Genomic DNA, 13754 nt, shown 5'->3' with positions numbered 1-13754 from the left:
CAAGAAATGTTGATTAACAAATAAAATGCTATGAGAAAGGTTTATTTGCACAATAATGAATGAATATAAATATATTGATTATAAATATATTTTAAAAAAGTAACTAAATTCAAATTAATTAAGCTAATTTATCATTAAAGGTGAAAAGGTGCTACTTCAGGCATGCCTGCATGCATGTAGACTCAGCTGGGATTAAATTAAATGAGAAAAGTTGATCTACAGGAGAAACATATCTGACATCAATACAGAATGCCTGACAGCCTTAATGCATTACATTACACAAATTATTTTATTTTGAATTGTCACCTCAGACATTTCCTCAATAAACTGGTGCAAAAAAATTAACTACTTCTTCTGATAATTACTATCAGACAGTGCCCAGGAGGTGGACTGGTAGCTGGAGAGGTGCCAGTTCACGCTCCACAACTCTGGTCCGAGCTGGATTCAAACCGGCGATCCTCCGGTTCCGGACCTAATCCTTCACCTAACTCCACCTCTGGTACTATCACTACTTAAGGTTCCTTTGCTCACCTCTCCAGAAGCTGGCTCCACAGCCTTGAGTAGGTCAGACACAGCCCTGCTAGTGTCCTGGCAGCCCTCATCAGGTCATTACCGCCACCAACATCGTCCTCCATAAGCGCAGCCAACAGCTTCACACCCTTTGACATTTCTGTCAGGTTGGAAGAGATGGTGGTGATGGCGCAGCCCACAGCGGTGTAATCTGTGTCGGTCGGATCGCCTAAGTATGATGAGAAAAGACGGAATAATCATCAGATAAACTGAGTCCAGGAGAAGTGAATACAACAACGCTTAACCAAACCCAAAGCACACGGGAAATGATCAGGAAACAGTACAGAAATTAGGGACAAATATTTATCGGTCTAAAGCAGATAAAAGCAGATTAATCCTTTTCAACTTGAAATGGTTCAGAATGGCACTTGCTCATATTCGCCAAACCACTGCAGGGAACTATTAGACTTTATACAGGATCTACAGGTATTTTAATGAACACCAGACTGATGGAAAAGTCCTGCTTTAAAGTCACTAATTGACTAGATAATTTTAACTTTGCAGAAAATAACACCCCTAACATTTACTTGTAAAACTGTGGGTACATGTTTTAACACTTTCATTGGTTTCATCAAGGATTCATGAAAAAAAAAAAGGCTCATAATAAAATCGGCGGCTATGCAACAATATATAATGTAGCCCTGCTCTATTATCAAGACATTGATATTAATGATTTTGTTGCCAGTGAACTGAAGTAAATAAAAGTCATGGTAGCGGACAAACAGAGCACATTCTGCTGAGTCATGCTAGTGCCACTGACCAGCTGTGAGGTTGACAACAGAGGCTGTTCCTGCAGTGATGGCATCAACCTGGGAATGGATCTCATGTTTTGACTCGTCCATCTTGTTCTGGATCCACACCTTGGATGCCTAGGTACACAGAGGTAGACCACACCAAAAGTATCAATTTTGATTTTGTTTGATGGATGTTGTCAAAGTGTGCATAGAAAATGAATATGTAAGGGATTTATATTAACTATAGGCAGATGTATTTTATGTGCACTGTACAGTACCATGTCCTGTCCCAGTGGCGGCAGGTTGTCGACCTCCCCTAGGTCAATCTGGGCTTTCTGCACAGCTTGCATACTGGTGTTGATGGTTCCCATAAGTGCCTGTTGTGCTGAACTCTGTGCGTACAGGAAGATAAACAGATTCATTTCTCACAGAATACAGCCTGGAGTCATTTTTGAAGAAACCTTGCTGAAGGAAGATTACGGTCCCCTTGTGAAGCTAATTGTTAATATGTGCACGAATCAACTATGAGGAGGGGGAAAAAGGTGACATATTTAACATCTGTCCGGTAGTACCACCTTAAACAAACTTTTGGATGAGTGGCATAAACATTTAGGATTTCATCAGTGAATGAAAAAACATCAAACATCATACTAAGGGCCATTTTGCTGTCCTTACCAGTGGTGGCATGTGTCCACGGTGCATCTGGCCCATTGTGATCTGCTGTTGAGCAGATGGCATGGTGCCCATGCTGAGTGACTCTGTGCCAATGGAGCCGGAGCGAATGACCCCTGGCAGTGCCACCGAGCCATGCTCCACCCGGCCCACACGATTAAACTGCTGCTGAAGGATGGTGGACCTGCAGGTACACAAACCGGCAGGTAATGCAGCTTTTCACTTCAAGCAGAGAAAAGTTCAGTTAATGTGTGATTGGCTTATAAAGCCTAAGAACAATTCAAATGGTGACATGACAGTGACCAGGGCAGATAATGAGGGTTTTCCAAGCACACCCGCTAATTTTGGTTCATACAGGCACAGTAGCCTTTATCACCAAAGGAAGTGAGATGAAATATATATCGGGGGGAGAGGTGATTAATCATTATCCTCTCAGCCACTCATATTACTTGTCTCAGAGCTTACAAAAAGCTGTGCCAATCACAGTGCATGATGAAAATGCCTCACCAAATGAAGGGAAGAGACCAGAACACGTTATCCAAGTAGGAAAATAAAATGGCTGAAATATACATTTTTGAACACATTGACATGTTATGATTAAACACATTATTCTACATAATAACCAAGAGAGCCTTTACTGACTGCTCTCTTTCTTTGTAGGATAGTATTGGTAGAATCATACATTTTGGTGACACTGCATTGAAAACGGATCTGGTCCTCTTTAATGTCAATTTTGAGCTTAACATCACAGACCTCATGTAAAAAAAAAAATACCAACAACTCCCTTGGTGCTGCCTCATTTGAGCGACACTCCCACCATTTCGCGCCTCTTCTCCCACCTTTGCGCCACACATGCTACGCACAAAAATACTTCAGAGGGGCAAGACATTTCAAGGTAAGTAATGTACCAAGTTGGTACCAAGCCGAAACAGCGGCAAACAAATTAAGGCAAGCACATAAAGAGATCACAAAAAAAACAAAACAAAAAAAAAAGAAGACTAAAAATGTATCTGGTTCTGGCTATGTGTATGTGTTTATGGGAGAGTTTTAACACCAGGCAGTGTGGTTGTGTTCATTTGTGACAGTGGGCCACTAACACAAAGCAGACTGACACCGCAGAGTCTTCCCACTGTGTACTTCTGGAAGACAAAGCTTTGTTTTGTTTTTCCTCAGATAAGGCCTTCCAGAGTTTGGCTTGCTATGTTCTCACAGTATTAAAAGACTTTTGCCTTCGGCCCTACGCACAAGCCGAGATACAGCAAAAGAGGGGGAAAAAATACAATAACAATTGCAGCAAATACTCTCTCAGTTGAAAGCAGGAAAGCAATATCAATTGAGGCTAGGCAGAAAAAAGGGCTTCTGTTACGCACCGAGAGTCCATTGTGGATAAATGAGGTAATACACATCTAATCAGGAAATGTTCAGATAGACTCTTCGCATGTCCAACTGCAGCAACATTTCCTCACATAATGATTATCTCTCAGGATAAAGTCCAGCTAAGGAAGTGCTCACGTGGTGAAATGAGGTCCTGGAAGATGGATGTGTGAGATGTGGTCGGGGGCGGCAGTGAGAAGGAAATTGGAAAAAGGACCCAGTCTGATATTGTGTTTTGCTAGGATAATATGCAATAACTCCATGTGCTGCTCATAGACAAACCACCGTCATACAACAGATTATACTGGCCATTAGAGCACTGCAGTGATCAGAGGGGAACTACTGTAAGGATTCATTTATAGAACTGTGTCCATCCTTTGTAAAACTTTCTCTATGCAAGTATATTGATTTCTATAGCGTTTTTTTTAAAGTTTTAAACTGTCCCCAACCGTGACAAGAAGCCCTGCTTGTCCTCTGGTTTCAGCAAGAGTCTACAGCCATTCTAGCAGCTCTGAGAGGCTTATAACACAATGTTGGAATGGGCAGAACGCTAACATTAGCATGCTTAGATGCTTACAATGAAACTGTTTAAATGCTGATGTTTACCATCTCAATTTAGCGAGTTAGCATTAACACTAAATAAAGTACAGTTAAGGAGTTGATAGGAATGTCAGTTTTGCAGGTCATGAACCAAAAATGTGGAACAAATTGTTTTTGACAATAAAACAATGTTAACAAATGTTATTAAAATGCACAATCCTTACAAAGAGTTCAACAACTGACATAGCTTCCCAATGAGGCATGCTGCTTGCACTTTTATTAGTTAATAATTTACATACTTTTTCGGTGACACGGATTCCTCAAGCATGGTTGACTCCTCGTCACCTTCTAATCCAAAGCGGTCCTTGCTTTGCTTCTGCAGGAGAGAGGAAAATACACCAAATCTTAGTTTCAAAAAGGAACCCAGTGATTTTACAGAAGGTACCCTGAGGGTCTTTGCTAAATGTCAGATTTAGTGTCACATAAACGAAGAAAACCTGTGACCAAATTCATTGAGCAACTCAGAGTAGGAAACTGTTCTCAGATTGACACATTTAATTCGATTTTTAGGCTTTAGGTTCGCCAGATGAAGGTCATTTAAATTAAAATGCCTTTTGAAATAAATATGAAATAACCCACCAGAGAAGTGTGTGGGAGTTTGACTTGTAATTAAATTGTGCTGCCCTCGAGGTGTGCAGAGGTATCTTATCAGTAATTTGAAGGCATTAAGCTGGGAATTACATATTGGTAACTTTCTCAACTGAGTAAAGAAATAAAGGAGACACAAACAGGATGAACGCAGGGAACAAGTGTTTGCTGGTAAAGTAACACTTAACGAGGTCATAATGCTTTTTGGCTTTTTCCCCCTTTCCTTTATTGTTTTATCTTTTTTGTGCATATGATAAGTTTGCAAAGGGAAAAAGCCCAAAGCAGTTACCATCTCCCACAGAAAACATTGCTCCTGAATCGCTCAATTGTAGTCCAGCCTTTACTTCAGTTACCTATCTGTGTCACTATGTAACACGCGTCATAATAACTGCCTAGCGCTAGTTAGGCACACCCTCAAAAACACTGGTGGAGACAGGACAAGACGTCCGCCTGCTGTCTCCCCTCACCCCAATCCTCCCTGGTGGCAGCCTTTGGTATGTGCACACAACTGATATGTTAATTCATACTCATGATACACTGTTGGAAAGCTAAAATCCTTTTGATTCAACCAATGCAAACAATTTCAAGATACAAATCACAACAGTGAGTACAATCAGTTCCTCTATCAGTCCACCCAATACAATCAAAATTGACGCCACTTACTTATGAAGCCTCATAGTAATCTACCAATCGATTATATTCCAACAAAAATGGTCTTGTTACATTGACAAAGGTCCACACAATCAAATCCAGTAAAAACATTTAGTCCAAAACACATTATTCCATCAATAATTCCCCAGGAACTGCTGCAGCATCATTTCATATTTGCCGGCAGACACGCCTATTATGTCATTATAACCATAATAACTCTGGTTTGGATGTAAACGACAACCACATCTTGATTTCAAAATGGCTGCTGATCTCTGACCTTTCGATTGTAACCTAATTCGACCGAATAAGAGCTCACATGTCTGGTCCACAGCCTACAATAGCCAACGAGAGCCAGCGCTGTAAGGTAGTGCCAAGCCCTATTATTTCTTGAATAAGCCGAACTAATTGCAACCAACTGGGCCAGTGACTGGCACTTCGTGTAGCCAATAAAATTCTGAAAATAACTAAGTTCATGATCTGATGATCAGCAAAAAACATATCTGCGTAATGCTACAGGCATATATGGAGTGATGCAGCTGCCCCTTGCCACCAAGGGGCGGAGCTATTTTTTACAACAACAACAAAAAAACGCCTAGACATTAACACCTCTGTAAAATATTTAAATTATATTTAAACTTGGACTTTGTAAGACTTCCTGCTGCTGCCCCAGCTATTGTTGTCTGCATGCATGTGTTAGCAAACATTTTCAAGCGGAAATCAAAAACGTATTATTATTATTTTAGTGTTTTCAAACTTATATTAATCAATTCCAGTAGCACTTACAGTGATTCTGACTGTTGGATTAGACACATCCGAGTGTTATCCTTCAGAGAAGCCCAAAACCATGCATTTACTCCAAATGGTTCAAGAACTTCATTCTATTTACTTTTGGTATGCCTTGGATAGGGTGTTTTAGGCGTATTTTACAGGAATGGTAAGAGGTACTGCACATGTGCACCCCAAAAAAAAGATCAAACAGAAGTGAGATGCTTCACTCCGTAACTAAAATGGAGCAGTCAACACACAGGGTGAAAAGAGGTGCTGCAGCAAAGTGATTTAAGCTCATAATTGTACACGTTCTAATGGTTTTGACAGTGGCAGTTAATTATGATTAAGTTAATGATTAACATGAAGGGATTCCTCTAAACAGCATGACTTCTTACAGTGTACCTGTGCCACATGAGCCCAGCTGTATTGTCCTTTAACTGCAGCTGCATGAGACAGCCGCCCAAATACACCAAGCATCAACAGAGACTTGATCTGTTACAGGAGGATATTGATTCATTATGATTCATCTGTCTCTCCAGAGATTAATGTCTCACCTTTTTGAGGATGATGTCGATGTAACCAGCAATGAGCTGAGAGATCTGTTCCCCTTCAGTGGTTTGTACCGAGTAGTAGCTCTCCTGGTACTCCCCAAAGTCCTACACACACAGACACACACACACACACACACACACCCTTAAACACGCATTTTATACTGGATTTTAAGGAAAGTAACCGCTGCAGTGCATGTACTGTACACAGGCTGACGATTTACGATTAATGTGAATTTCTGATGAATACTACATCTTGTGTTGGGGTAATCTGATGTTGCAGCGGTTTGATGTCACACCAACAAGCATCTCGGAGTAGATTTTATGTAGGACATGGAGCAGAAGAAATAAATCTGGATGGATTTTTTTTTTGTATAAAGTAAAAAGCAAGAGGTGGAGAGATCTCTACACCATCTTTTGGCAAACTCGGACTATAAATCAAACTTTTGTATCCATTTTGAATCTCAGTGTCACAGAAACACACCGCCTAAACCACAAAGCACTCTGCTGAATTAACAAGAAAGAGAGAGCGTGTTCATCTAATAGAGACAGCACTTCTACCAGATCTGCGAGATTAAATCCATGTTGCTCGTGAACACTGGGTGCTGACACAAAGGAGGGATATTGACAGGGAAGACAAAAGACTGTTCAATAACTGAAGTGCACTGGGGAATAAAGGACAGGCAAACTGAGCACTAGAGTGCTACAGTTTTATGGCCACTGCAGGAACAGTTGGGTTCACTGTGGGCCTGGCGTTATTATTTACTACTAGGGGTGTAGTGCTCAGCGTGGACAGAATGAATAAAATTTAACAAAATAGGTGAAAGAACAAAGCCAGCAGTTCCAAAACATTGTGAATTAATGTGAAAAAATATTCAGAACCACTGTGATAAGTCCTGGTATAAGACTGCATTAGTGTCCAGTCAGATGTTGTGGGTTTTCTGTATGTGTGTCTTACCAGAGTGAAGCTCTTGGGTGACGCTGCCCACCTCTTCACAGTGGTAAGTGGCCACTCCTGAACCACATCTTTGGTCCTTTCATCCACTCTCATCACAGACTCTTTGGTGATCCCCAGGAGCCGCGGTACCAGCTTGTTCTTACTCTTCATCTTTTCCTGCAAAAAACAAACTTTATTTAATACTTCCAAAAACACTGCATTCAATCACACCCAGCACATCATCTGTCCATGGCTGATGACCTGGAGACAAAAACTCGTATTAACTGCCGACACTGAACAGGTATCATTTTCCAGTCTTATCCATACTGGACTACGGGGTTTTTATCTACACTTTTCAGTCACTGAAGTCAGAGTAGAGATTTTTAATGGATGACTTTGACAAAGCACTGTGTGCACATGTATGGAAGAGAGTTGCTTTTTAGTGTCAGCATGCAGTGCTCCCTTACATCCACTAGTTTCAGCTAAAGCTTTGCGCTTGCGTTTTAATGTCACTTTGTCTCATCTCGTCTGTATTTACAACTGCAACATGTAGCTTCTCTGCTTTTCTTTGTCTTGACATGTTATTCTCATGGACCACACTGTATAAATAAAAGGCAGAATGAGTAAATGGAAAAAAGATGATCAACCAACAGGATACCAACCAATTTTATTCCCTTCAGCGAACAATTCTGCCCACAGTGGTTTTCATATTCCCTTGCCTGCCGAGTGTATTACTTGAATAAAAGGCATTTAGTGAGAAAGCACAGATTAACAGTAAAGCAACACAACTCCAAATCATAGGCCTAGCAGCTTGAACCTCTAATTTAGCTGTCACACTGATCTGCCAAGATTGGTATTCATCAGTCTAACCAGTAAAAAAGACAGAAGTCTTCCCAGTTAGTAATTAAAGTGTTACGTCTTAATCATGTCTTTATCTACCTGTCAAAAACTCTCAACCTCCCCTTGTATTCACTGAGCCTCTAATGTCATCCTCTGTGCCGACAGAGGTTCTTTTTCTTTCCCTCGCATGGAGGCTGCAGCAGATGGACAGTTGATGGGCTGTGACATGAGGGCAAAGAGGTGAGTTGTGTAAAAGTCCTGGAGGGCCTGTAATCTCTCTGGGTCCTCCAGGGGTTATGGGTTTGGGACTATAGGCTGATTTTTTCCCCCCTCCAGAGTTATTTTTAAGATGTTTCTGCTCCAATGGTACATTTAAGGATGATGGAAACGACAAAAAGGTGAGCAGATAAGATGTCAAATTGATCAAGGAGAACACAGATCCAAGATCAGGAGGTGGAATATGGTTTAAGAGTTGTGTGTATTACACTTAAAGAAATAAAAGGGACAGCACAGTGTGGCCTAGCAGGACATTGGAATGCGTGAGCTACTGCAAGTGAAGATTAGACGAGGTGAGCGCCAATCTAATAGATGTTTTTTATACTTCACCTCTGGTGCTGAAAGCTACTGATGTAAAGCCAGGAAGTGTCTGGCAGAGAGTCCGTAACATGTGACTTTTATTCAAGCAATTACCAGAAATGCTCAGCAATGAAGTCGGTAAAAAGGTGACTACTGGACTGCAATTTATCGCTGCAGGCAGGGAAGTTTCCCATGCTTTTATTCAAGATGTCATTGGTAACAAATGAGTGATCTGTCACTCGTGTCACAGTGGTTACACTGGGGCTACAGTTAAAAATTAGCAAGTCAGCAGTCATCTGCTGGCAGTTGGACCTATTTGGCTTAGTTAGTGTCCCAGGTTTGGCTGTGCTATGTCTCCCAGTCTCCCTCATTCACTCCAATCCCTCTACACTTGCTCTGAAATAATCTTTAGTGCCACACTCGGCTGCACAGACACCTTTGGTTTCCCTCCAGGAACCACGCTGAACTCCCTGCAGACAAGGTGCTGTCGGTGTGCTTTAATTTATGTGTTGGTGAATAAGTGTGTCAAAGAGAGATGTAAGGGATGTATGCTGGGAATCGTATGGCATGCAAGTACCCAAGGGTATTCCCTTGGATACTTATAAGAAGAGAGAAAATGCTTCTGTAAATTAATAAATTGGTGGAAGCTGTCTTGTAAATGGTGTTCTCAACCCAGTTTAATGTAAAAGGGGTGGAAAAGTGTTACATATGCCAATAATGAAAATAATTTCAACTAATTTAAGAAAAACAGAATCTAGAAAATCGTCATAAAAACATGATGTATATAAAAAAAGAAAGACATTAAAGGTTTATTTTAGCGATGAATAAAAAAAACATGCTGTTGGCTGGAATTTTGCATCAGAGCAACATTTGTGCAACAAGGACATTTTATAAATTTTGGCTCTAAGAGAGAAGCTGATTCTCCAGCACAGGTGCAAGAACATGCAAACTTTTGCTTTTTAGATTTTTTTTTTAGGTTTTCAGATCTTTTTTTAAAAGAAGCAAAAAGACTTATTATATCTAAAATGCATTCAGTTTTGTTTTTTTAGTATTAACGTCAGCAGGTTTTGTTTTTACTGGCTCCCAAAAAATTCCCCACCTGCTAGGTACCCCTTTATCCAGTTAACACCAAGCCTGGAGAACAGATTTCACACTCAAGACATAAAAGGCTTTTGTCTACATTTCAACTTATTCCAAAATCTGCTTCCCCCCTTTTTAAATAATTCAATTCAAATAAAGGGGAGAAAATAACTTCAGGCTAGATTTTTCACTTTGATCTTTTCATTGAATAAAATGGTGCTGTGGTACTTCACTGAAATGCTGTGTTTTTGTGACATCACAGAGATAGTTGCATGTTTTACTTATTTACCTTGACCAGGAAGAAGGACACGCCATATGTCCGCAGAGACCGAGCAAGTTTCACATATTTCACTTTTGCTTCGATCTCGGTCATTTCTCCACAGTTTTTGTGTTCCTGCGGGTTGGATCATACATGTATTCAGTATCTGAACAGTTGTTGCGCAATTGTCAGATGAGCTGAACCGAAAACGCTCAATGCAAAAAGGACAATGTGACCACACCTGGAATATTTTCTTCTCAGCTCCTCTCTGCTTTATGTATTCTTTGGGTAGAAACTCCTTCAGGCTAAAAAAAGAAATAAAACACAGATGCTGAGATTCATACAAAAAGCATGAACTCCTTTTTATTCATGCTACAGCCTTAAAGCTCAATAGAACGATCAATCTTCTTCAAATACAAAATACAAATACGTCTATGTGTACTTTCATGAAAGGTTTAATTATATTACTTTTAGTCAACTTAAATGAAGATTCTCAGTCATCCAGGTCATAGTTATCCAACGAAGGTTAAAGTCAAGGGCAACTGGACTTGGTTGAAGATAGTGGAAGACGTTTCGTCCCTCATCCAAAGGACTTCAGTTCTGACTGACAGAAGAAACTCAGCTATTTAACCTCAGTGGGGTCGTTTGCCAGGGTCATCGATACCGCTGGTTCGTTAGTGTTCCTGGTTGCTGTAACGACAGTCGTTAGGACTTATTAACGTCTTCCAGTATCTTCAACCAAGTCCAGTTGCCCTTGACTTTAACCTTCGTTGGATAACTATGACCTGGATGACTGAGAATCTTCATAGACAATTCTACACCTAATATATGGTATATAAAAGTTCTCTTTAAAATGTCAAATTATTCACTATGGAAGGACACTCTTCACGTTGTACCAGTGAGAAATCATCTTGTGGGATTGATGCTTACTCTAAGAATCCGGGTTTGTGTTTATGCTCTATGTGTGGTCCAAACTGGATCTGGGCCTGAATGCCTCCGAACTCACAAGCCTTGTCAAAAGACACGGGGTGGGAACCATTCAGGATGTCATCTCGAGCCTATTAAGACAAAATAAAACCTTTGCATTATGCTGGGCGCACTGTCAACGCCAGTAAACATATTTGATTTAGCTTGTGGTGCAAAAATTGCTCTGCTCCCGAGACTGGCAACTTGCTTGCTTCAAAAGTGACCAACTTGTTTTACTAGAAAGTGAACGATGAAAACCAAACATGAAGTGGGAGGCAGAAATACTTAAGTGTGTTTGTCAGACCTGTACGTAAAGCAGATTGAGTTGGACTGGGTCTCGAGAGTCCACGTTCTGGTCGGAGTAGAAGAACTTGCGTCTGAGCAGAAGGGTCTCGTTCTCGTCCACCCCCTGCTCTCTGAACGTTCTGCTGTGGTCCAGCCAGTTCACTGAAAAATACAGCCACAGGGATTATAAAAACCTGTCCTTTTTTATTTTTATTTTTTTACAATAATCCAATCTGTGTGGTTACATAGAAAGGACAGGATTTAAAAGCAATGACAGATAAAATAAATCCTTTTGTCAGTTTGGGTGTAAGTAATCTGTATGGTTTTAAGAATTACCCTAGCTATGTACATCAGAAAGGTCCAAGCCATTTCCATTAGTCCTCCGCTCATTGCCTTTAACTAACGCTAAGCTGTGAAATGGGCCATTAAATAAACTAAATTTTTTATGTTGAAAGGGCATCACACTTTGTTAAGAGAGAATAATCCAAGACCCGTCAGCGCAGGCCAACAGGTGTTTAGAGTTTCCACTGAACTCACGGTCATCGTCTGTGTGCAGTTTGGCTTTCAGCTTCTCCATTTTTCTCTCGTCTCGCAGCAGTGTCCTGTCTTTCTTTAGCGTACCATCCCATCCTCTTTCTTCTCCTCCACGGTCTCCTGGATCAGAGAGTACTCCTCATAGTTTGTGATGCCTGGAATCAAATGGATGAGGACAAAATATGCTCCAGGAGTCAGGTACAAAAGCAATTAAATTTTCAAAGGTTTTTAAACACTGTGTGACACTGACATACATACATACTACTTTACACATTGTACTGTCTTATATCTTAAACAGTCAAAAAACGATTTAAGGATGGAGAAAAGGACTAGTAAAAGTAACTATGTACCTATTCTACTGCATATAGTCACAAGCAGCTCTCCCACTGTTTTGGAGTCGTCCACCATGATGGTTTTAACGGCCCCATCCAACATTTTGATTTTCTGGGGCTTTTGCTTCTTCTTGTATTCAAGGATATCCTGCTCAAAGACAAAAGGTAGAGAAAAGAGAACAGAGAACAAAAAAAGGGAGAGTCAAAAGGAGGAGAAAGAAATGAATGTATGGGAGAGAGGGAGAGAGAAACCCGCTGAGAAAATGATCAAATGCATCCAGGTTTCGTGGAGAGAGGGGAGAATACAGGCCAGAAAACCTTATTTAACGGCTGCCTATCACAGACCGCTGCTCCCTTCCAATCACAACAATGAGGAGAGATTTGGTTCAGAATAATTGGTCACAGTCACGCCTCCTACCTGGGTTGCCTTTGGTGGATTTGAAGAGGAGAAACCATTTAGTGCTGCAAATCAAACCCCCATGTGTACTGAGAGGGAGCGCTACATGACAACCAGAGTCGGCCGGGCCTTCGGCAGCAGGGATCAGAGATTGGCAATGGATCTACAGATGGCCGGAGCAATTCTTTAAAGTCACACTGAAAGTCTTCCTTTGATGTTCGTTTTTCTTGATATCCAATTTTATCCCATGCTTTCTCATTCTGCTTTACTTTTTCGGACTCCCGTTTTGAATTAGGCATAAATTATATTGTACAATGTCTTTATTCCCAGTTGTTTTTAGTGTGCCTTTAATTTAATTTTTTTAAAGTATTTTTTAATTAATGAAATTGTGATATATCTCCACCATAAAGTGATCGGTATTTGGAGTTTGGCAGTTACTAAAATAACAACTATTGCTCACTCTAACCTTTGCCACACAGCTCAGGGTAATGGTCAGTTTGTTTAAGTGTGTGTGGTGTGGTGGGTGTTGTGTGTGTGTGTGTGTGTGTGTGTGTGTGTGTGTGGTGTGTGTGTGTGTGTGTGTGTGTGTGTGTGTGTGTGTGTGTGTGTGTGTGTGTGTGTGTGTGTGTGGTGTGTGTGTGTGTGTGTGTGTTTACCCCACTGCGGAGCATGTAGTAGTCCAGTGTCCTTCCAGACTCCAGCCAGATGCCTTTTCTGGGGTCTTCATCAGACAGAAACAGGCCGTAGTCTGAAGCTGGAGCAGTGACAAGAAACATCAGCATTATCAAGTTAACCTTATGCGAGGATCAGAGGATAATACCGACCAAACAGACGTGAGACATCGGAAACAACAATTGTTCCTTTCACACCATTCACTAGTTACGACGTGTTCTGCGACGCTGGTCAACAGAGCACTCTTCATGCACATCTGAACATGACGCAAATGGGGATGATGATGTTGGGTGGAACAGTAATGTTGGACCCTGCCCCTCCTTCTGATCACCTATATACGTTACGCAAGTCGTGAAAGACGGCACGCTATT

The 13754-nt window shown here is 41.0% G+C and overlaps 1 pseudogene; it reads right to left on the bottom strand.

Annotated features, from left to right (window-relative positions):
• Positions 1-531: 531 nt before the first annotated feature.
• Positions 532-13523, bottom strand: LOC119885080 (annotated as a pseudogene).
• Positions 13524-13754: the final 231 nt, after the last annotated feature.

This window comes from Micropterus salmoides, unplaced genomic scaffold, assembly GCF_014851395.1.
Source record: "Micropterus salmoides isolate LMB-PRFRI ecotype aquatic unplaced genomic scaffold, ASM1485139v1 Ms_hic_scaffold_3907, whole genome shotgun sequence".
NCBI lineage: Eukaryota > Metazoa > Chordata > Actinopteri > Centrarchiformes > Centrarchidae > Micropterus > Micropterus salmoides.
This window is presented reverse-complemented; position numbering and strand designations above follow the sequence as displayed.